The 21860-nt window shown below is 43.2% G+C and overlaps 18 non-coding genes and 1 pseudogene across 18 annotated transcripts; all 19 read left to right on the top strand.

The window, feature by feature from the left end:
- Positions 1-119: 119 nt before the first annotated feature.
- Positions 120-194, top strand: LOC148120443 (small nucleolar RNA SNORD113/SNORD114 family). Its single transcript, XR_015739348.1, has one exon. It is a non-coding gene; the product is annotated as a small nucleolar RNA SNORD113/SNORD114 family (small nucleolar RNA).
- A 678-nt stretch (positions 195-872) lies between these two features.
- Positions 873-947, top strand: LOC148120442 (small nucleolar RNA SNORD113/SNORD114 family). Its single transcript, XR_015739341.1, has one exon. It is a non-coding gene; the product is annotated as a small nucleolar RNA SNORD113/SNORD114 family (small nucleolar RNA).
- Positions 948-1553: 606 nt separating this feature from the next.
- Positions 1554-1628, top strand: LOC148120441 (small nucleolar RNA SNORD113/SNORD114 family). Its single transcript, XR_015739347.1, has one exon. It is a non-coding gene; the product is annotated as a small nucleolar RNA SNORD113/SNORD114 family (small nucleolar RNA).
- A 678-nt stretch (positions 1629-2306) lies between these two features.
- LOC125398609 (small nucleolar RNA SNORD113/SNORD114 family) lies at positions 2307-2381 on the top strand. Its single transcript, XR_007231476.2, has one exon. It is a non-coding gene; the product is annotated as a small nucleolar RNA SNORD113/SNORD114 family (small nucleolar RNA).
- Positions 2382-3007: 626 nt separating this feature from the next.
- LOC148120440 (small nucleolar RNA SNORD113/SNORD114 family) lies at positions 3008-3082 on the top strand. Its single transcript, XR_015739349.1, has one exon. It is a non-coding gene; the product is annotated as a small nucleolar RNA SNORD113/SNORD114 family (small nucleolar RNA).
- Positions 3083-3808: 726 nt separating this feature from the next.
- Positions 3809-3884, top strand: LOC125398621 (small nucleolar RNA SNORD113/SNORD114 family; annotated as a pseudogene).
- A 614-nt stretch (positions 3885-4498) lies between these two features.
- Positions 4499-4573, top strand: LOC125398618 (small nucleolar RNA SNORD113/SNORD114 family). The gene has a single exon (XR_007231484.1). It is a non-coding gene; the product is annotated as a small nucleolar RNA SNORD113/SNORD114 family (small nucleolar RNA).
- Positions 4574-5251: 678 nt separating this feature from the next.
- LOC125398612 (small nucleolar RNA SNORD113/SNORD114 family) lies at positions 5252-5326 on the top strand. Its single transcript, XR_007231479.3, has one exon. It is a non-coding gene; the product is annotated as a small nucleolar RNA SNORD113/SNORD114 family (small nucleolar RNA).
- A 624-nt stretch (positions 5327-5950) lies between these two features.
- LOC148120439 (small nucleolar RNA SNORD113/SNORD114 family) lies at positions 5951-6025 on the top strand. Its single transcript, XR_015739345.1, has one exon. It is a non-coding gene; the product is annotated as a small nucleolar RNA SNORD113/SNORD114 family (small nucleolar RNA).
- A 682-nt stretch (positions 6026-6707) lies between these two features.
- On the top strand, positions 6708-6782 carry LOC125398614 (small nucleolar RNA SNORD113/SNORD114 family). Its single transcript, XR_007231480.3, has one exon. It is a non-coding gene; the product is annotated as a small nucleolar RNA SNORD113/SNORD114 family (small nucleolar RNA).
- A 625-nt stretch (positions 6783-7407) lies between these two features.
- Positions 7408-7482, top strand: LOC125398623 (small nucleolar RNA SNORD113/SNORD114 family). Its single transcript, XR_007231488.1, has one exon. It is a non-coding gene; the product is annotated as a small nucleolar RNA SNORD113/SNORD114 family (small nucleolar RNA).
- Positions 7483-8209: 727 nt separating this feature from the next.
- LOC125398607 (small nucleolar RNA SNORD113/SNORD114 family) lies at positions 8210-8284 on the top strand. The gene has a single exon (XR_007231474.1). It is a non-coding gene; the product is annotated as a small nucleolar RNA SNORD113/SNORD114 family (small nucleolar RNA).
- Positions 8285-8909: 625 nt separating this feature from the next.
- On the top strand, positions 8910-8984 carry LOC125398625 (small nucleolar RNA SNORD113/SNORD114 family). Its single transcript, XR_007231489.1, has one exon. It is a non-coding gene; the product is annotated as a small nucleolar RNA SNORD113/SNORD114 family (small nucleolar RNA).
- Positions 8985-9712: 728 nt separating this feature from the next.
- LOC125398611 (small nucleolar RNA SNORD113/SNORD114 family) lies at positions 9713-9787 on the top strand. The gene has a single exon (XR_007231478.1). It is a non-coding gene; the product is annotated as a small nucleolar RNA SNORD113/SNORD114 family (small nucleolar RNA).
- A 636-nt stretch (positions 9788-10423) lies between these two features.
- LOC125398620 (small nucleolar RNA SNORD113/SNORD114 family) lies at positions 10424-10498 on the top strand. Its single transcript, XR_007231486.1, has one exon. It is a non-coding gene; the product is annotated as a small nucleolar RNA SNORD113/SNORD114 family (small nucleolar RNA).
- A 679-nt stretch (positions 10499-11177) lies between these two features.
- Positions 11178-11252, top strand: LOC125398608 (small nucleolar RNA SNORD113/SNORD114 family). The gene has a single exon (XR_007231475.3). It is a non-coding gene; the product is annotated as a small nucleolar RNA SNORD113/SNORD114 family (small nucleolar RNA).
- Positions 11253-11880: 628 nt separating this feature from the next.
- On the top strand, positions 11881-11955 carry LOC125398626 (small nucleolar RNA SNORD113/SNORD114 family). The gene has a single exon (XR_007231490.1). It is a non-coding gene; the product is annotated as a small nucleolar RNA SNORD113/SNORD114 family (small nucleolar RNA).
- Positions 11956-14265: 2310 nt separating this feature from the next.
- On the top strand, positions 14266-14338 carry LOC125398631 (small nucleolar RNA SNORD113/SNORD114 family). The gene has a single exon (XR_007231494.1). It is a non-coding gene; the product is annotated as a small nucleolar RNA SNORD113/SNORD114 family (small nucleolar RNA).
- Positions 14339-16082: 1744 nt separating this feature from the next.
- LOC125398632 (small nucleolar RNA SNORD113/SNORD114 family) lies at positions 16083-16154 on the top strand. The gene has a single exon (XR_007231495.1). It is a non-coding gene; the product is annotated as a small nucleolar RNA SNORD113/SNORD114 family (small nucleolar RNA).
- Positions 16155-21860: the final 5706 nt, after the last annotated feature.

The following is a 21860-nucleotide window of genomic DNA, read 5'->3' as shown; positions in this document are numbered from 1 at the left end:
TAAGGACAGGTGGTGAGGTCTCCTAGTACAGAGTAGGTTCTTCTAGTGTGGCCTCCCGAGCTGCCACACTGAGCTGTGAGTGAGCCAATCCCGATGGCTCCAGACAGAGCGCCCAACCAGGGACCGATGATGAGATCTGGTGGCGTCTGAGTGTTTCTCGATGACAGCCATGTGAACAGATATCTGAGGTCAGGCACAGAGCAATCTCTCTTCGTCCGCCTTTGGTGCTCCCAGAGTTACTTGTCTGAGAAGAGACAGCAAGGTTAATTTGAAATCAGGTTTAAGTCTGTTACCCAAGGGGATATGACTGGCAGCTATGGTGGTATGCAAGAAAATTGGTGGGTCATTATGGATTCCTGAGTGAAGAAAATCTTGTCTAAGAATATCCATAGCCTCCTGAAAGGAAGGAGTGACATGAGGTGCTGTCCAATGTAGGATAGCACGACTTACTTGGAAAAGTGCCAGTCATTTCTTCTTGGAAATGGCAAGAAATTAGTGTCCCTGTGACGAGACCACAGAGGTGCAACCTAGGTAAAGAAGAGGGCATTGAGTAATGGCCAACATTCTCATCTTGGTCTCTCGATTCTTTGCTCTTTACCCTTCAGACAAGCCAACACGTCTGATGGTGCCAGCATGCTGAGATGGGAACCCATTTAAATCACTGTTGTCCTGTGGTAGCCCAGAGCACTGAAGACCAAGAGGCAACCGTCTGACCTTCATTTTGACCAAAGTAGAGGTGTGTGCATTACTATAGGTGTTTTTACATTAGCAGAGTCCTGAAAGTAGTGTGTCCCATTATGTGATCACTGCTTTCCTCAGAGTACCTAAATAATCCAGCCCTGCAGGAGGTCAGGGAGAGAGGGGGCCCATCCACGACCGATGATGAGATCTGGTGGCGTTGGAGTGATACTCGATGAACGCCAAGTATCCAGAAATCTGAGGTCAATCCCGATGCCTGCTTTAATGTACTAGGCTGTGGATGGAGGCCCTTAGAAACATGCCCTTGTGGACTGTGGATTGTGGGCTGGATAGCTATTTGAAAATACTACTTAGAATCAAGATTCCTGTAGCCTGTGGTCTGCCTTGTATTTTTGTCAGCCCGAGGTTGACATCCACTTTAATATGTGATGTAAGCCCAGTTCTCTAGAGAGAATTCTTGCATGCAGCTCCCCTTGAAAGGTAGATTGTGGAACTCCAGGAAGAGAAAGTCTCAATATTTCTCTTCCTTTCTCTGCCCTGTCCCTTCCATAGAGGCAACCAAACTGCCAGCAGCAATTGGCCAGGATCGTGATTTCCTGGGATGACAAGCCCATGGTAGCAGACAACAACTGCGTTGATCCTCCTGTTGGCACCTGGTGACAGGTAGGAACGGTCATGTTCAGAGCCTTATAGCACACAGGGTCTGGAAAATAACAGTGAACTTACAACTAGCTTTAAGGACAGGTGGTGAGGTCTCCTAGTACAGAGTAGGTTCTTCTAGTGTGGCCTCCCGAGCTGCCACACTGAGCTGTGAGTGAGCCAATCCCGATGGCTCCAGACAGAGCGCCCAACCAGGGACCGATGATGAGATCTGGTGGCGTCTGAGTGTTTCTCGATGACAGCCATGTGAACAGATATCTGAGGTCAGGCACAGAGCAATCTCTCTTCATCCGCCTTTGGTGCTCCCAGAGCTACTTGTCTGAGAAGAGACAGCAAGGTTAATTTGACATCAGGTCTAATTCTGTTACCCAAGGGGATATGACTGGCAGCTATGGTGGTATGCAAGAAAATTGGTGGGTCATTATGGATTCCTGAGTGAAGAAAATCTTGTCTAAGAATATCCATAGCCTCCTGAAAGGAAGGAGTGACATGAGGTGCTGTCCAATGTAGGATAGCACGACTTACTTGGAAAAGTGCCAGTCATTTCTTCTTGGAAATGGCAAGAAATTAGTGTCCCTGTGACGAGACCACAGAGGTGCAACCTAGGTAAAGAAGAGGGCATTGAGTAATGGCCAACATTCTCATCTTGGTCTCTCGATTCTTTGCTCTTTACCCTTCAGACAAGCCAACACGTCTGATGGTGCCAGCATGCTGAGATGGGAACCCATTTAAATCACTGTTGTCCTGTGGTAGCCCAGAGCACTGAAGACCAAGAGGCAACCGTCTGACCTTCATTTTGACCAAAGTAGAGGTGTGTGCATTACTATAGGTGTTTTTACATTAGCAGAGTCCTGAAAGTAGTGTGTCCCATTATGTGATCACTGCTTTCCTCAGAGTACCTAAATAATCCAGCCCTGCAGGAGGTCAGGGAGAGAGGGGGCCCATCCACGACCGATGATGAGATCTGGTGGCGTTGGAGTGATACTCGATGAACGCCAAGTATCCAGAAATCTGAGGTCAATCCCGATGCCCGCTTTAACGTGCTAAGCTGTGGATGGAGGCCCATAGACACATGCCTGTCCCTTGTGGACTGTGGATTGTGGGCTGGATAGCTATGCGAAAATACTACATAGAGTCAAGATTCATGCAGACTCTTGTCTGCCTTGTATTTTTGTCAGCCTGAAGTTGACCATCTACATTAATAAGCGGGATGATAAGCCCAATTCCTTAGAGAGAATGCTTGTATGCAACCCCACTTTAAATATAGGTATTGCAGTCCCCAGGAAGAGAAAGTCTCAATATTTCTATTCCTTTCTCTGCCTTGTCCCCTCCAGAGAGGCAACAGACGTGATGCTAGACGTTGGCCATGATGGTGATTTCCTGGGATGCCATGGTGTCAGTACAGACACCATGTTCGTAGATGGCAACAGCATTGGTCCTCCCATTGGCACCTGATGACAGGTAGGAACGGTAACGTTAATAGCCACATGGCAGGCAAGTTAGGAAAAATAACAGTGAATCACTGCTCCTTTAAGAGCAAGTAGAGGACTCCTAATGCAGCGTAAGTTCCTGTAGAGTGTCCTCCCTAACTGCTACACTGAGCAGTGAGTGAGCCAAACCCGATGGCTCCAGCCACAGTGGCCAACCAAGGTCCAATGATGAGATCTGGTGGCGTCTGAGTGTTTCTCAATGACAGCCATGTGAACAGATATCTGAGGTCAGGCACAGAGCAATCTACCTTGGCTCAACTTTGCTTCTACCCAAGTAACTATTCTGGGACAAACGAACAGGACCCATCCTTGAATCAGTTTCAAGGCAGCTGACCTAGAAAATGTGGTTAAGTACTGGGCAATTTTAAAACAAAGTCCCTGGGAATGTGTAATTTCCCAAGTTGAAATATCATGGCCATGTGTCTTCACAGGCCTTGTGAAAGGTGCAGGAGATGAGGTGCTCTCTTGATGCAGAACAGAACACTTTACTTGGAAGAGTACCAGTCATTTTCTCTTGAAATGGCAAGAAATCAGTGTTCCCTGTGAAGAGACCTAAGAGGTGAAGCCTAGGAACACAAGAGGGCTTTGATTAATGGCCAACATTCTCATCATGTCTCTCCATCATCTGCTCTGTACCCTTCAGAAATGCTAACCCGACTGATGGTCCCAGAATGTTGAGATGGAGACCCCACTAAATCCACTGTGGTACTGTGAGAACATAGAGCCCGGAAAATGAGAGGAAATCGTCTGACTGTCATAGGTTCAAGATAGGAGGTATGTGCACTTGCGTTAATGAGTTTTATAATTCTAGATACAAAAATTAATGAGAAAGACAGGCTTTGATGGGAACCTGTTAGGAAAACCACCCAGAAACGCATCCATTTCTGTGATAACTGTGTTCTACAGAGCACCTTAGAAATCCAGCCCTGCAGGAGGTCAGGGAGAGAGGGGGCCCATCCACGACCGATGATGAGATCTGGTGGCGTTGGAGTGATAACTCGATGAACGCCAAGTATCCAGAAATCTGAGGTCAATCCTGACTCCCGCTTTAAAGTGCCAAGCTGTGGATGGAGGCCCATAGACACATGCCCGTCCCTTGTGGACTGTGGATTGTGGGCTGGATAGCTATGTGAAAATACTACTTAGAATCAATAGTCATGCAACCTTTGGTCTGCCTTGTATTTTTGTCAGCCCGAGGTTGACCATCTACTTTAATATGTGATTTATAAGCCCAGTTCCCTAGAGAGAATTCTTGCATGCAACTCCCCTTGAAAAGTAGATTGTGAAACTCCAGGAAGAGAAAGTCTCAATATTTCTCTTCCTTTCTCTGCCCTGTCCCTTCCATAGAGGCAACCAAACTGCTAGCAGAAATTGGCCAGGATTGTGATTTCCTGGGATGACAAGCCCATGATAGCAGACAACAACTGCGTTGATCCTCCTGTTGGCACCTGGTGACAGGTAGGAACGGTCATGTTTAGAGCCTTATAGCACACAGGGTCTGGAAAATAACAGTGAATTTACTACTAGCTTTAATGGCAGGTGGTGAGGTCTCCTAGTACAGAGTAGGTTCCTCTAGTGTGGCCTCCCGAGCTGCTACACTGAGCAATGAATGAGCCAATCCCGATGGCTCCAGACAGAGCGCCCAACCAGGGACCGATGATGAGATCTGGTGGCGTCTGAGTGTTTCTCAATGACAGCCATGTGAACAGATATCTGAGGTCAACCACAGAGCAATCTCTCTTTGTCTGCCTTTAGTGCTCCCAGAGTTACTTGTCTGAGAAGAGACAGCAAGGTTAATTTGAAATCAGGTCTAAGTCTGTTACCCAAGGGGATATGACTGGCAGCTATGGTGGTATGCAAGAAAATTGGTGGGTCATTATGGGTTCCTGAGTGAAGAAAATCTTGTCTAAGAGTATCCATAGCCTCCTGAAAGGAAGGAGGGACATGAGGTGCTGTCCAATGTAGGATAGCACGACTTACTTGGAAAAGTGCCAGTCATTTCTTCTTGGAAATGGCAAGAAATTAGTGTCCCTGTTAAGAGACAAAAGAGGTGCAGCCTAGGTAAAGAAGAAGGCATTGAGTATTGACCAACATTCTCATCATGGTCTCCCGATTCTTTGCTCTTTACCCTTCAGACAAGCCAACACGTCTGATGGTGCCAGCATGCTGAGATGGGAACCCATTTAAATCACTGTTGTCCTGTGGTAGCCCGGAGCACTGAAGACCGAGATGCAAGCGTCTGACCTTCATTTTGACCAAAGTAGAGGTGTGTGCATTACTATAGGTGTTTTTACATTAGCAGAGTCCTGAAAGTAGTGTGTCCCATTATGTGATCACTGCTTTCCTCAGAGTACCTAAATAATCCAGCCCTGCAGGAGGTCAGGGAGAGAGGGGGACCATCCACGACCGATGATGAGATCTGGTGGCGTTGGAGTGAAACTCGATGAACGCCAAGTATCCAGAAATCTGAGGTCAATCCCGATGCCTGCTTTAAAGTGCTAAGCTGTGGATGGAGGCCCATAGACACATACCCGTCCCTTGTGGACTGTGGATTGTGGGCTGGATAGCTATTTGAAAATACTACTTAGAATCAAGATTCCTGTAGCCTGTGGTCTGCTTTTATTTTTGTCAGCCTGAGGTTGACATCTACTTTAATATGTGATTTATAAGCACAATTCCTTAGAGAGAATTCTTGCATGCAACTCCCCTTGAAAGGTAGATTGTTAAACTCCAGGAAGAAAAACTCTCAATATTTCTATTTCTTTCTCTGCCCTGTCCCTTCCAGAGATGCAACCAAACTGCTAGCAGAAGTTGGCCATGATTGTGATTTCCCTGGATGGCATGCTGTCAGTAACAAGCCCATGGTAGCAGACAGCAACAGCATTGATCCTCCTGTTGGCACCTGATGACAGGTAGGAATGGTCATATTAAGGTGCTTATGAAAGGCAGGGTACAGAAAATAACAGTGAATCACTACTTGCTTTAATGGCAGGTGGTGAAGTCTCCCAGTACAGAGTAGGTTCCTCTGTGTGGCCCCCCGAGCTGCCACACTAAGCAGTGAATGAGCCAATCCAGATGGCTCCAGACAGAACGCCCAACCAGGGACCGATGATGAGATCTGGTGGCGTCTGAGTGTTTCTCAATGACAGCCATGTGAACAGATATCTGAGGTCAACCACAGAGCAGTCTACCTTTGTCTGCCTTTGGTGCTCCCAGAGTTACTTGACTGAGAAGAGATAGCAAGGTTTATCTGAAATCAGGTCTAAGTTTATTACCCAAGTGGATATGACTGGCCACTCTAGTGGTATGCAGGAAAATTGGTGGGTCATTTTGGGTTCCTGAGTGAAAAAAATCTTGTCCAATAGTATCCATAGGCTCTTAATAGAAAGCAGTAACGTGAGGTGCTGTCTGTCCAATGTAGGATACCAGGCTTTACTTGGAAAAGTGCCAGTCATTTCTTCTTGGAAATGGAAACAAATTAGTGTCGCTGTAAAGAGACCAAAGAGGTGCAGCCTAGGTAAAGATGGGGGCATTGAATAATGGCCAATATTCTCATCATGGTCTCTCGATTCTTTGCTCTTTACCCTTCAGACAAGCCAACACGTCTGATGGTGCCAGAATGCTGAGATGGGAACCCATTTAAATCACTGTTGTCCTGTGGTAGCCCGGAGCACTGAAGACTGAGAGGCAACCATCTGACCTTCATTTTGACCAAAGTAGAGGTGTGTGCATTACTATAGGTGTTTTTACATTAGCAGAGTCCTGAAAGTAGTGTGTCCCATTATGTGATCACTGCTTTCCTCAGAGTACCTAAATAATCCAGCCCTGCAGGAGGTCAGGGAGAGAGGGGGCCCATCCACGACCGATGATGAGATCTGGTGGCGTTGGAGTGATACTCGATGAACGCCAAGTATCCAGAAATCTGAGGTCAGTCCCGATGCCTGCTTTAAAGTGCTAAGCTGTGGATGGAGGCCCATAGACACATACCCGTCCCTTGTGGACTGTGGATTGTGGGCTGGATAGCTATGCGAAAATACTACATAGAATCAAGATTCATGCAGACTCTGGTCTGCCTTGTATTTTTGTCAGCCTGAAGTTGACCATCGACTTTAATAAGCGGGATGATAAGCCCAATTCCTTAGAGAGAATGCTTGTATGCAACCCCACTTTAAAGATAGGTATTGCAGTCTCCGGGAAGAGAAAGTCTCAATATTTCTATTCCTTTCTATGCCTTGTCCCCTCCAGAGAGGCAGCAGACGTGATGTTGGACGTTGGCCATGATGGTGATTTCCTGGGATGCCATGGTGTCAGTACAGATGCCATGGTAGCTACAGCAACAGTGTTGATCTTCCCGTTGGCACCTGATGACAGGTAGGAATGGTCACATTGAGAGTCTTATGGCAGGCAGGTTTGGGAAAATAGCAGTGAACTCACTTCTGGCTTTAAGGGCGGTTGGTGAGGTCTCCCAGTCCTGAGTAGGTTCTTCTAGAGTGGCCTCCCGAGCTGCCACACTGAGCAGTGAGTGAGCCAATCCCGATGGCTCCAGAGCTCCCAACCAAGGACCGATGATGAGATCTGGTGGCGTCTGAGTGTTTCTCAATGACAGCCATGTGAACAGATATCTGAGGTCAGGCACAGACCAATCTACCTTGCCCCAACTTTGCTTCTACCCAAGTAAATATTCTGGGACATACGAACAGGACCAATCCTTGAATCAGTTTTGAGATAGTTGACCAACGGAAGGTGAATAGGTTCTAGGCAATTTAAGAACAAAGTCCCTGGGAAAGTGAAATTTCCCAAGTGGGAAAATCATGGCCATGTGTCTCCACAGGCCTTGTGAAAGGTGCAGGAGATGAGGTGCTCTCTTGATGCAGGACAGCACACTTTACTTGGAAGAGTACCAGTCATTTTCTCTTGAAATGGCAAGAAATCAGTGTTCCCTGTGAAGAGACCTATAAGGTGCAGCTTAGGAACACAAGAGGGCATTGAGTAATGGCCAACATTCTCATCATGTCTCTCCATCATCTGCTCTGTACCCTTCAGAAAGGCTGACCTGACTGATGGTCCCAGCATGTTGAGATGGAGACCTCAATCAAACCACTGTGGTACTGTGAAAGCCTAGAGCCCTGAAGAATGAGAGGAAACCATCTGACTATCATTGCATCATGATTAGAGGTATGTGCATTTGCGTTAATGAGTTTTATAATTCTAGATCCAGAAATTAATCATTAAGAGTGGGTTTGATGGGAACTTGCTAGCAAAACCAGACAGAAATGTATCCAATTCTGTGATAACTGCGTTCTACAGAGCACCTTAGAAATCCAGCCCTGCAGGAGGTCAGGGCGAGAGGGGGCCCATCCACGACCGATGATGAGATCTGGTGGCGTTGGAGTGATACTCGATGAACGCCAAGTATCCAGAAATCTGAGGTCAATCCTGACTCCCGCTTTAACGTGCTAAGCTGTGGATGGAGGCCCATAGACACATGCCCGTCCCTTGTGGACTGTGGATTGTGGGCTGGATAGCTATGTGAAAATACTACTTAGAATCAAGATTCCTGTAGCCTGTGGTCTGCCTTGTATTTTTGTCAGCCTGAGGTTGACATCTACTTTAATATGTGATTTATAAGCTCAATTCCTTAGAGATAATTCTTGCATGCAACTCCCCTTGAAAGGCAGATTGTTAAACTCCAGGAAGAAAGAGTCTCAATATTTCTATTTCTTTCTCTGCCCTGTCTCTTCCAGAGATGCAACCAAACTTCTAGCAGAAGTTGGCCATGATTGTGATTTCCCTGGATGGCATGCTGTCAGTAACAAGCCCATGGTAGCAGACAGCAACAGCATTGATCCTCCTGTTGGCACCTGGTGACAGGTAGGAATGGTCATATTAAGGTGCTTATGAAAGGCAGGGTACAGAAAATAACAGTGAATCACTACTTGCTTTAATGGCAGGTGGTGAAGTCTCCCAGTGCAGAGTAGGTTCCTCTGTGTGGCCCCCCGAGCTGCCACACTGTGCAGTGAGTGATCCAATCCCGATGGCTCCAGACAGAGCTCCCAACCAGGGACCGATGATGAGATCTGGTGGCGTCTGAGTGTTTCTCAATGACAGCCATGTGAACAGATATCTGAGGTCAGGGACAGATCAATCTACCTTGCCCCAACTTTGCTTCTACCCAAGTAACTATTCTGGGACAAACGAACAGGACCAATCCTTGAATCAGTTGTGAGCGAGTTGACCAACAGAACGAGAATAGGTTCTAGGCAATTTAAGAACGAAGTCCCTGGGAAAGTGGAATTTCCCAAGTGGGAAAATCATGGCCATGTGTCTCCACAGGCCTTGTGAAAGGTGCAGGAGATGAGGTGCTCTCTTGATGCAGGACAGGACACTTTACTTGGAAGAGTGCCAGTCATTTTCTCTTGAAATGGCAAGAAATCAGTGTTCCCTGTGAAGAGACCTAAGAGGTGAAGCCTAGGAACAGAAGAGGGCATTGAGTAATGGCCAACATTCTCATCATGTCTCTCCATCATCTGCTCTGTACCCTTCAGAAATTCTGACCTGACTGATGGTCCCAGCATGCTGAGATGGAGACCCCAATCAAACCACTGTGGTACTGTGAAAGCCTAGAGCCCTGAAGAATGAGAGGAAACCGTCTGACTATCATTGCATCATGATTAGAGGTATGTGCATTTGCGTTAATGAGTTTTATAATTCTAGATACAGAAATTAATCATTAAGAGTTGGTTTGATGGGAACTTGCTAGCAAAACCAGACAGAAATGTATCCAATTCTGTGATAACTGCTTTCTACAGAGCACCTAAGAAATCCAGCCCTGCAGGAGGTCAGGGAGAGAGGGGGGCCCATCCACGACCGATGATGAGATCTGGTGGCGTTGGAGTGATACTCGATGAACGCCAAGTATCCAGAATTCTGAGGTCAATCCTGATGCCCGCTTTAAAGTGCTAAGCTGCGGATGGAGACCCATAGACATATACCCGTCCCTTGTGGACTGTGAATTGTGGGCAGGATTGCTATTGGAAAATACTACTTAGAAGCAATATTCATACATCCTTTGGTCTGCCTTGTATTTTTGTCAGCCTGAGGTTGACTATCTACTTTAATACTTTAATATGTGATTTATAAGCCCAGTTCCTTAGAGAGAATTCTTGCATGCAGCTCCCCTTGAAAGGTAGATTGTGGAACTCCAGGAAGAGAAAGTCTCAATATTTCTATTTCTTTCTCTGCCCTGTCCCTTTCAGAGAGGCAACCAAACTGCCTGCAGAACTTGTCCATGATCGTGATTTCCCGGGATGGCATGCTGTCATTATCAAACCCATGGTAGCAGACAGAAACAGCGTTGATGCTCCTGTTGGCACCTGATGACAGGTAGGAAAGGTCACATTAAGAGCCGTATAACACACAGGGTATTGAAAATAACAGTGAACTTACTACTAGCTTTAAGGGCAGGTGATGAGGTCTCACAGTTCAGAGTAGGTTCCTCTTGTGTGGCCTCCCGAGCTGCCACACTGAGCTGTGAGTGAGCCAATCCCGATGGCTCCAGACAGATCGCCCAACCAGGGACCGATGATGAGATCTGGTGGCGTCTGAGTGTTTCTCGATGACAGCCATGTGAACAGATATCTGAGGTCAGGCACAGAGCAATCTCTCTTAGTCTACCTTTGGTGCTCCCAGAGTTACTTGTCTGAGAAGAGACAGCAGGGTTAATCTGAAATCAAATCTAAGCCTTAAACCCAAGGGAATATGACTGGCAGCTAGGGTGGTTGTCAGAAAATTGGTGTGTCATTATGGATTCCTGAGTGGAGAAAATCTTGTCCAAGAGTCTCCTTAGCCTCTTAAAAGAAAGCAGTGACATGAGATGCTGTCTGTCCAATGCAGGATAGCACGCTTTACTTGGAAAAGTGCCAGTCATTTCTTCTTGGAATTGGAAACAAGTTAGTGTCCCTGTGATGCGACCAAAGAGGTGCAGCCTAGGTAAAGAGGGCATTGAGTAATAGCCAACATTCTCATCATGGTCTCTCGATCCTTTGCTCTTTACCCTTCAGGCAAGCCAACACGTCTGATGGTGCCAGCATGCTGAGACGGAAACACATTCAAATCACTGTTGTCCTGTGGTATCCCAGATCACTGAAGACTGAGAGGCAACCATCTGACCTTCATTTTGACCAAGTTAGAGGTGTGTTCATTGAGTATAGGTGTTTTTACATTTACAGAGTCCAGAAAGTAGTGTGTCCCATTATGTGATCACTGCTTTCCTCAGAGTACCTAAATAATCCAGCCCTGCAGGAGGTCAGGGAGAGAGGGGGCCCATCCACGACCGATGATGAGATCTGGTGGCGTTGGAGTGATACTCGATGAACGCCAAGTATCCAGAAATCTGAGGTCAATCCCGATGCCCGCTTTAATGTGCTAAACTGTGGATGGAGGCCCATAAACACATGCCCGTCCCTTGTGGACTGTGGATTGTGGGCTGGATTGCTATGGGAAAATACTACTTAGAAGCAATATTCATACATCCTTTGGTCTGCCTTGTATTTTTGTCAGCCTGAGGTTGACTATCCACTTTAATATGTGATTTGTAAGCCCAGTTCCCTAGAGAGAATTCTTGCATGCAGCTCCCCTTGAAAGGTAGATTGTGGAACTCTAGGAAGAGAAAGTCTCAATATTTCTCTTCCTTTCTCTGCCCTGTCCCTTCCAGAGAGGCAACCAAACTGCCTGCAGAAGTTGTCCATGATCGTGATTTCCCGGGATGGCATGCTGTCAGTAACAAGCCCATGGTAGCAGACAACAACTGCGTTGATCCTCCTGTTGGCACCTGGTGACAGGTAGGAAAGGTCACATTAAGAGCCGTATAACACACAGGGTATTGAAAATAACGGTCAACTTACTCCTAACTTTAAGGGCAGGTGGTGAGATCTCCCAGTGCAGAGTAGGTTCCTCTAGTTTGGCCTCCCGAGCTGCCACACAGAGCAGTGAATGAGCCAATCCCGATGGCTCCAGACAGAGCAGCCAACCAGGGACCGATGATGAGATCTGGTGGCGTCTGAGTGTTTCTCAATGACAGCCATGTGAACAGATATCTGAGGTCAGGCACAGAGCAATCTCTCTTTGGATGTTCTGCATCCTCCAGTGACCATTTCAGGGAGAGAGAGTTGAGAAGGCTTGGGTACTAGAGTCATACCCATGTACCTAGATTTCTGGATAGCAATTTTATGTAAATTTCGTTAGAATATATTTTGTGACTTGCTTAGTAGATCACAGCCTAGTATCGCATAGCGCTTGGACAAGTATAGGGGAAATTGAGAGGCTAACCCGATACAGGTCACAGTGCTAACTTAGAAAAGATCCGGTCCTTGTTCCATACGCATGATACGAAATTAGTGCTCCTCTTAACTGACCATAGACATGCATGCTAGGTAGTAGAGAGGACACAAAGTGATATCCTACATGGTCTCAATATTGTCTCTCTGTTCTCTGCTCTGTACCCTTCAGATGGACTGACATACCTTATGGTGCCAGCGTGCTTTGACCGAGGACTCCCTCCTCCCCCAGAACCACTGTGTCCCCCCACCCCCAGCCACTGTGGCCACTGTGAAATCGCCAAGCCCTGCTGACTAGATTAGAGGTATGTGCATTGGCAGTAAGGTGTTTCTACATATTAGTTGAAGCCGGACAGTAATGAGTCATGACTTGTTTTCACAGGGACCTGTTAGGGATCACCAGGCTGAACAACTTTACCTTCTTTTCCATTCTTCAATCCGTGTTCCCCTGAGCACCTCAGAAGTCCAGCCATGCAGGAGGTCAGGAAGAGAGGGAACCCAACTGCAATGCATGGTGAGACCTCTGGTGTTTGAGTGATATTCGATGGACACCATGTGTCCAGAAACCCAAGGAAAAGCTGGATACCTGCCTCCCCATGCTAAGCTGTGGATAGAGGCCCATAGGCACATGCCTGTCCCTTTTGGACTTAGTTTGGTTTTTGGGGCAGCTATTTGATAGTAACACTAAGAATCTCATGCTTAAAATTTGTGAAACATAATCAGTACAATCCATTGCAGAACTTGGTCTTCATTTTCTCAATCAATATAATATTTGAGACAATCTCACCAAATTGGCTCTAAGTACCCAATTTCTTAGAGTGAAATCCTGCTCCCTTCTCTCGTGATAAATAGCTGTGTTTTCCATCCGGGAGATGCCCTCTCATTGTTTCCTTTCTTTTCCCCAGACAGCCTGATTGAATTACTGATCTTACCAGAGAAGATTCCAGTGATTGAGACTTTCTCTGATGTTACTTTGACACTCACAGGGCACCGTGACTGATACCCCGTTTAGGCTCACACTTTGGGCAGATGGTGTTAAGATGTTGGGAATGTTATATCTTTATTCCTAAGCAGCATGTAGAACATTAATTAATGTAGTGATAATTTTAACATCACATTGGAAAACTGAAGCCCTAATCCAACTCTCACATCATTTCCTAGTCTTTGTATTTCATATTAATGTTATCATCTTTACTCTTAGATTCACTTTTTTTTCTAGAGAGTTTCCCACTTTCATAATGTTAATAGCAAATTTTGGGTACCTTCTCGTCAGCCATTTCCCCCCACATTGCACAAATAGCTAGTGATGCTCAAACACCACAACAAAAAGTTCCTGTGTACCAAGACATCTGCTACTAGGTAAAATTACACGAGAAGTACCCTTATGTCCATGTGCCATCTGCACGTATGCACAGACTACAGCATTAGTCATAACTCCTTACCACCCGATACTGACGCATGCTGAGACTGAGTCCACTATTGTATGCAGCCATCCCATACTGTCCTTTCATTAAGGACAATACATACAGAATACCTCATAGCCATTGTTTATGTTCTGAGTCTGCGGACATAATTAAATGTGCTTGTCTTATTAAGAGATAAATTGTATTATTTAGTTAAGGATTAGATATATCACTCTTTAAATCAAAGTTGAAAATCATGGTTTTATCTTCCTTTAACAATCATTTATCTTCTCTTTTCCTTCCTGCTTTCCCCTAACGGATGTTATAAGATGACAGCATAATTCCCTATGTTTATTAATTGTATCAAGGTAAGTCTGGATGACAGCCATAGCTCTTCTCTATGTTTTGGTAGACATTTAGTTTTACAAGGCATGAGATACAATCCTATAGGTCCCTTTTTGCCTCATCATTTGGGATGAAGATGGGCCTGTGTACTAAGCATGTCCGGAATCTGAGCATGGTTAATAGTACGTGTGCACCCATTGATATGGGCTCCACTGTAAAGACATTCGAGAGCTGTGCTCCTGTTGTACACCTGTGCGTGACTGGCATTACTAGTCAGCTATTGGCTTGGGCAGTAAACAGTGATGAGGAGGAGGAGGAGAGAGCAAGCCTTGCTGGACCGATGATGACAGCTACCAAGGTATGAGAGAGATGATGAATGATACCTGTCTGAAACTCTAAGGTCCGACGCGGCAGATGAGTAGATAGGTAAGGGTCCTTAAAGGAGAGTGCCATTTTTTTTTAATCTTGTGCTCTGCTCTCTATTCCTCAGAATTGGTTCTCCTGAGGTGATTCCTGTAGTCTTCATGGTCACCAGAACAACATTCAGTGGCTGCATTGTTCTTGGGAGACCGTGAGTACTAGCTAGTGTCCTTGTATTTTGTGTGGTTTGTTGAAGGTTACTTACTTCATTATTGAAAAGCGTATAATAGGAGCTGATGAGATGACTCATCATGAGTGGAGGAGGCAGTTGCTGCAAATCTATTTACCTAAGTTTATTCTCCAGTATCCACGTGGTGGAAAGAAAGGACTGATTCCCAAATATTGGACTTTGGCCTTTATCCACTTGTCCTTGGCATGTACTCTCATAAACACAAGTGAATATATTCAATAAAATTAAGTTTTAACTATGATTGCATTATGCCAAGTATAAACGTGACATATACAGACTTAACATGAAATAGGACATTGAGTTGGCCTTGCTTGATAAATCCTGGCTCCTCACTGAAGGAGACAATTTGAGGTAAATTTGTTCCTTATAGAGGCATGACGTCTAGTCTATTTCAGTGTTTGGGGAATAATAAAGTTTCCATTTTTACTAGTGAATTAATGATTCAATCGGAAGGCGAAATGTGAGTGAACAGAGGTGACTAGAGTCAGGGTGAACTGATGATGAACACAGGATGTTGTACATGTGCTTTTCTCTGGGGTCCATCCTGTAGCAGATGTGATTTCATTTTTCACATATTTCTTACTGTTCTTTTAATTCCTTGAATATCTGATAAATATAGAAAATAGTCAAGATAAGTGTGTGAAACGTTTTTCAGTTATAAACCAGAGTTTAAAGGCCAAAAAACAATCCTTAGTACCTTGAAAATATGTAATCAAAGAGGAGCAAGTAGCCTACAGCTGTTTTTGTATACAGAGGAAAGAGTGTCAATAGCAGATAGTATCTGTCTTCGTGTCTTCGTGGAAGTTTGTAGATACTCATTTTACAAGGCCATAGTATAAATATTTTAAAATTATGATGGCTTTTATGAATGGTTCAAATGTCAGTTAATCATAGAAGACAAAGGGAGAAATAGGACTTTTTAAAACAAACAAACAAAAAACCCTACTTTGGTTGTGTACTATCCTTGGAGTGGTGGTTCTCACGTGGCTGACATGTTTGTCCATGTTCATCAGCATTTGCTTGTATCTTCACATAGAGCCTGGGACAGATGTGAGTGAGGTTCCAGTGTTTTCACCTTTGCTGCCTTCTTGTAAGTATTTCATCATGCTCTCTTCCCCTCCCCTTCCTTTACTTCCTCTCCCTCCCCCTCCCTTCCGTTCCCCTCTGTACTCAGGGTGACCCATGTAATTAGAGGACCCTCCAAGGGTCAAGGGCTCCATTTTCACCCTGCTGTGGAGGAGAACAGACCAGTGTGAATTACAAGAAACTCCTTGTCTTTGTTTGAGTGGTTTAGTATAGTGTTTAAACAGTGAATGCTATAGTTAGTGATGGCTATCTGAAGACCAGTAGCAGATATGGAAACTACATGAAATTGTCATTCTTAATACAAATGTAGTAACTGGTATATATTATTAACACGATGGATATATTAGAGAGAATCCACAAAAAGATTATTTTTGTGGGGGTCAGGATTACTAATCATAGGGTTTATAATTAATTAGTAGACAAAGTAGAAGTGAATAGAAAAAGGAAGCTAATCTTGACTTGATGATGACCCCTGGTGGCATTTGAATCATACATGATGACTATGTGTCTGAACACCAAGATCCAACATCGAAGATACGTGGCGACATAAAGATTGCTAGCATCATTGTCATTGTTTTGTCCTCTGCTTTGCTCTGTGTTAGAGTGGAGTCTTCTAAAGGGATCTGTTCATCTTTAATGGCTGCCAGCCCGCCAGTGTCTTGAGATGATGTGAGACCTGGCCAACGTTCTTGTCATGGGTTTGGTGGTTTGTGGAAGGTAAGTCACTATGTTTCTAAGATGGGAAAGGTGTCCCCTCTAGGTCAAAGTGTAAGAAAGAACGTATATGGAGTTAGTATAAAATAGTATTTCAGATAGATTATAGTTACATGTTAAAAGGAGGAGAGTTCTTGGAAGGAGCCACATTTATATTCACAATGGAAAAATGAGTAGAGAAAATGGGGTCAGTCTTGGTGACCTTGATGGCAGATGTGAGTTACAAAGAGAGACTGCATCTCTGAGGTCCGTCATAAAGTCCAGTTGTCCACAGTAGAGGTAGACTTCTGTCCTCATATAGATGCATTTCCTAATGGTCTTTTAGTTGGATCAGTACAAGAATTAATAAATATACAAATAGAAATAAATGAGTGTGGTCCAATTAAAAATTACATGATGAACAAGAAGTACTTTTTAGGACAAATAAGAACCCTTCACATCTGCTTTTCAGCAGATGATGATAGTTATAAAGCATAACATTGTGAATGTCCAAATCATTGCTAAGCTTGCCAATATTTATTTAAGAGCTAATTAAATAGATATCCTCATCCTAGGAATGATTACCTAGGGCTGAGTAAGTGAAAGTCAGAGGTCAGTAGCAATGTCTTAATTTTCTCTTTATCTCCTCTGCTTTGCATTCCTTAGACCTCTGCTGACGTTGGACGCCTCCATGACTGGGGGCTCTGCTGGCATCATGGGCGAGGCTAAGCAGACCGCTGTGAGTAATGGTCAGGATTCTTTCATTTGCTTAGCAGAGCTTAAGGTGTGACTGAAAAATCTAGTTTGGCACTAAGGATGGCCGCTCCATTCCAGGGAGAGCCCCAGGAGTGAGTGAAAGCTGTCGATTATTTATGAAGTACTGAGGACAATTGTTAAGCTTAGAACAATTCCATATAGATTAGGAATCAAAAAGATTTCGTAGGGTTATTTGAATGATAGGTGCTCAAGTTATTATTAGTCAGTTATTGAACTAATTAACAGCAATGAAGGAGTAGTGGTTAGAAAGAAAGGAGCAGTCACGATGGACAAGGATCTCTGGTAGCACTTGAGTCGCATGGATGACGACATTTCTGGAACTCTGAGATCTACTAAAGATGAAACATAATCTATCCCCTTCATTTCGAGTCTTCTTTAGAACTGTAGAATGTATTCACTTTTCTCTGGTGTTATAAATTCCATTTTTTTAAATTGTAACAATGTGTGAATCAATTAATCTTAAAAATAAGTAGAAATAAAATGTATGGAGCACTGCCTAATTCTCAAAATAGGAGAACCAATAAATAAATAAATCAGTATGTATAGAATACATTATGCTACCTTTAAAATATATTTTTTGCTAATGCTGATGTTAACAGTGTAAATTACAGACAACGCTTGAGCAAGCTTGAAAGTTTCATTTTTTAAGAGATAATATTAAATTTATTCCAAAAAATGGTTGCTCAAATGGCCAATGACAGGTGAAAAGCACATGTCATTACTAGGAAACCCCCCAAAAAGTTAATTTTGTTTTCTTCTTTCCTCATTGCTCCCCAAAATTGACATGCTGTGTGATTGGAGCATCCTCCATGGCTGCAAGCTCTTTCGGCACTGCCCTGAGGAGTGTGAGCTAACGTGAGTGATCTTCCAGTGTTATTTTATGTTGAGTGATTTTCTTAAGAAAATTCAATGCCTTATATCACCAGGTGTAGTGGTACATACCTTCAATCCCAGCATTCTAGAGACAGAGGCAGGTGGAGCTCTGAATAGAAGGTCAACTTGGTCTATAAAGCCAATTCTAAGATAGCCAGACCTACTCAGTAAAACCCTGTCTTGAAACTTGCCTCCCGAAAAAAGAATGGTCAATACATTATTTCCAAGTATGTGACTACTGATGACCAACCATATCCCATTAATTAATGAGGAATTAAGTCTTCTATTGATTATACATTTATGGATGCCTGAATGAATTACTGTTACTTTAAGATTGCTCAAAATATAGATTAGGAATATCAAGTGTGTTCTTGGTATTTTGTGAATCATAGGACTTAACATTTATTTCTAACATATCAGTGCATCAATGAGAAGGCAAGATATTAGTCAGGGAAATAGATCATCGGCCTTGAATCAATGATGACTGCTGGTAGAAGAGGAGTTAGTACGATGAATGTGTTTACATTTTATGAGGTTTATTGCAGAGATCCCATAGCCCATTGTCTGTGCTTATATATTTATGTTTATATTATATGGTCACATACCTAGATACCAGGGATATACAATGTAGTTCTTTTCGATCTTTGTATTTATATATTTTCCTGATTGCTCAATGTGGGAATGAATAAATATGTATAAACAAAAACAATGAATATAGTTATAAAAATATGTGCTAAACTTAGAGAATTGTGAGTCTGCAGGGAAAGTAGTAAACCCAAAGAGAAAGTCACTGCTCCTTCCTAAGTGGTTAATGATATACAGACAGCATGATTAAGAAAGTATTCAAGTTGTTGCAATGGCTAGTTCAAAATTATTTATTTATTTTCTTAAAATAATTATGTCTTAAAATTATTATTATTTATTTTCTTAAAAAATGAATGAATCCATGTAGTGATTGACTGAGTCCAAAAGCTACAAAGCAAGGATGAATAGTGGAGATGTCTTAATTCTGCCATATTCTGTGTGTTGTATGCCTCTGAGTGAAGGGTCTCTGTAACGTGATGTAAGGAGCTGTTGTGGCCAAGGGATCTGCACTTTCCGAAGAAGTACCTGCTGGATGTGAGTGAGCTGAAGCCAACATTCTTTTCTTGGTTTGGGTAATTTGCTTAAGACAATGACTGTATTACTACAAAGTGTTTAATGTAACAGTGACCAACAGTAGCAAGTGGCCAGGAGTCTGCAAAGATAAGGCGGACATGAAACACAGAGGATAATTGATTTTTTAAAAAGCAACAGCAATGTTGCAGTAGCTCTGTATGAAAATTCGTGGCAGAAGGGCTCTTCTCCATCTTGTGCAATTCATAGAGGTGACTTTAGTGGTGAGAGGATGGCTTAGCCAACAGCCAGGAGATGACTGGAGAAACATAGGCTAGTCCTTGTCAGTGATGACCACTGTGGTCTAAGAGTCATGAATGAATACTTAGGTGGAATTCTCAGATCCACCCCAAAGATTAATAGTGCACTCTTTGTTTCAACTTCTCCTCTTGATAAGTGTCAGGGATTAGAACACATTACATTTTATAGTTTGTATTTATACATTTTATTCTACTTTTATTGGGCCAGTGTAAGACCTAATAAGCAAATAAATTAAAAACATAAATTAAGCAATGTCAAAATAATAATTATATTTACTTTAAAAAATTTAAATATGTGATGAAGCAAAACTATCATCAGTAGATTTTGAAATCAGCATACGTTTGTATACCTACAACTCTTTGGCTGTGGTGACACCAACAGTATAAATTATAGAAGTTTTCTACTTCTAGGCTAAGGGGGAGTTCAAAATTCTTCATTTTTCTCTCAGTGGAAAATGAAATAAGTGCACTCTCAGTTAATGATTGTTAAACAGTGATTGTTACTAAAAGCTGAAAAGCAACACTCAGTGGAGAGGAAAATAGCATTTTCTTTGTCATGGCTTCTGCTCTTTGTCTCATAGAGTGGGCTAATGGAAGGAGAGTTGCTTATTCACACATGCAGGCAAAAGGTAAGTATTAGACAAAAATTCTTGTAATATGTATAGCTTTTTTAAACGTGTATTCAAATGTATTTATATCATGATATTATTCTAGGTCATTCTTTAATGGCAGAAAGTCATGTGCAGGTCAGTTTCTAATGTGGGATGGGCATGAAACATTCCACTGGCAGGTACACGTCTGAAAAGCTGAGCAATGTGATGATGAAGCAGAATTTTGAGAATGGGCAATTATCCAATGGCAAGCCTCTTGGCTTTCTGGGAGCCATGCTACTTAAAATTTGCCAATGGCGAATTAATGAGTTAATAATTAACCAGGGTGGCCATGAAAAGAGACCAGCATTCATCCTAGCTTTGGCAGAACTCTCTATGTCATCTGAAAGATGAATGGGTAACTGTCCGGAGCTGAGGGCCATCACAGAAGAAATACAAGTTCCACCCTCTTGAAGCTACAGTGTAGAAAAAGATCGGGAAGATATGATAGTTTCATTTTTACTTTTGTTAAAATGCTTTTTCAAGCTAATGCTACAAGTAATTTAAGGAAAGAGCCAGTAACCAAATGGATAGATAATAATGAATAGAAATGAGCCTTACTCAACTCTAAGAATATTTTGCAAGGCAGGAAGACATTTCTATGTACTGAAAACACTGCTGTGCACCAGGTAGGAGACCAACAACAGAGTCTGTGTCTGTGGCATGGCTAATACTGTTTGTTTATACAAGAGAAATCAAATAAAAGACATCCCAAATTGTCTAAATGACTAACTAATGAAAGATCGAATACAAAACCAATGCAAATGAGGTCTCATTCTTGCTAATGATCTTCTTTGCTCTGTCTTCCTGAAATAACACTGTTGTGCTGAGCCATTCTTCTCCAGTGAGATCGGTGGCTGGGTCTATGTGCTATGTGTGTGGAGAGCCCTGAGAAGAGTGACAGTTGAAATTATTTTGACTTTTCTTAAAAGTCATCCACACAAAATTAATTTTTTAAAAGTGTGAATTAGAATCATTTAGAAGACACTTTGACCCAATTGTGATAATGGGCTTAATATAAAACGTTGTCGCCCTGACTGAGCTGTGCATGTGTGCAGCATTGAGGTTAATTAAGAAGAGAGGTACTGTTCTGGGCAGTAATTATGCAGAAGGGTGTTAGCGCTGTTCAGGCATCACAAGTTTTGATGATATTACATGATATTTTTTCGTGAGCTTATTGGTACAGCTGCATTGTCAATCAAGCCATGTAAACATGAATAAAGAATGCAAGGGCCAGCTTGAGTCCATAAGGGTGGTTCTGTAGGGTAGGAGTTGTGGACCAGGAAGAGGGTCTGGAACATGAACTTCCAACACAATAGGAATGTAATCTCTCTGTTATAGAAAAAAGTCCTGTAGAAAGATCTTGAGATGTGTCCATGGATCTCATGTTTAGGTTGACTAGAAATGAGTCCATGCTAATCAGTGAGCAGAATGAAATGGATTAAATATGCTAGATAGCTGCACTCCAACTCCTAACTGATGTGCCAAAGGAAGAACACTGGTAGAATGTGGAGGGGGTGGTAAATGAACCAACAGGCTTTGCCCTGTTTCCAAGAGTCAGTAGCTACTGATGGCTAGGGGAGACTATTATCCTGGGTTCATTGTGAGTTCAGGACTCCTTTTATCATGTAACAATTCCATCATTACCATGAGTGACCACAGAGTGCTCATCGTGAGTTCAGAACTCATTTTTATCAGATGACAAGTCTATCATTACCATGAGTGACCACCGAGTGTTCATCATGAGTTCAGAACTCATTTTATCACAGGACAATCCCATCATTACCATGAGTGACCACGGAGTGCTCATCGTGAGTTCAGGAC

Source organism: Myodes glareolus, chromosome 11 (genome assembly GCF_982192425.1).
Source record: "Myodes glareolus chromosome 11, mMyoGla1.1, whole genome shotgun sequence".
In the NCBI taxonomy this organism is placed as follows: Eukaryota; Metazoa; Chordata; class Mammalia; order Rodentia; family Cricetidae; genus Myodes; species Myodes glareolus.
The sequence above is the reverse complement of the archived record's forward strand: the minus strand, read 5'-3'. Positions and strand labels throughout refer to the sequence as shown.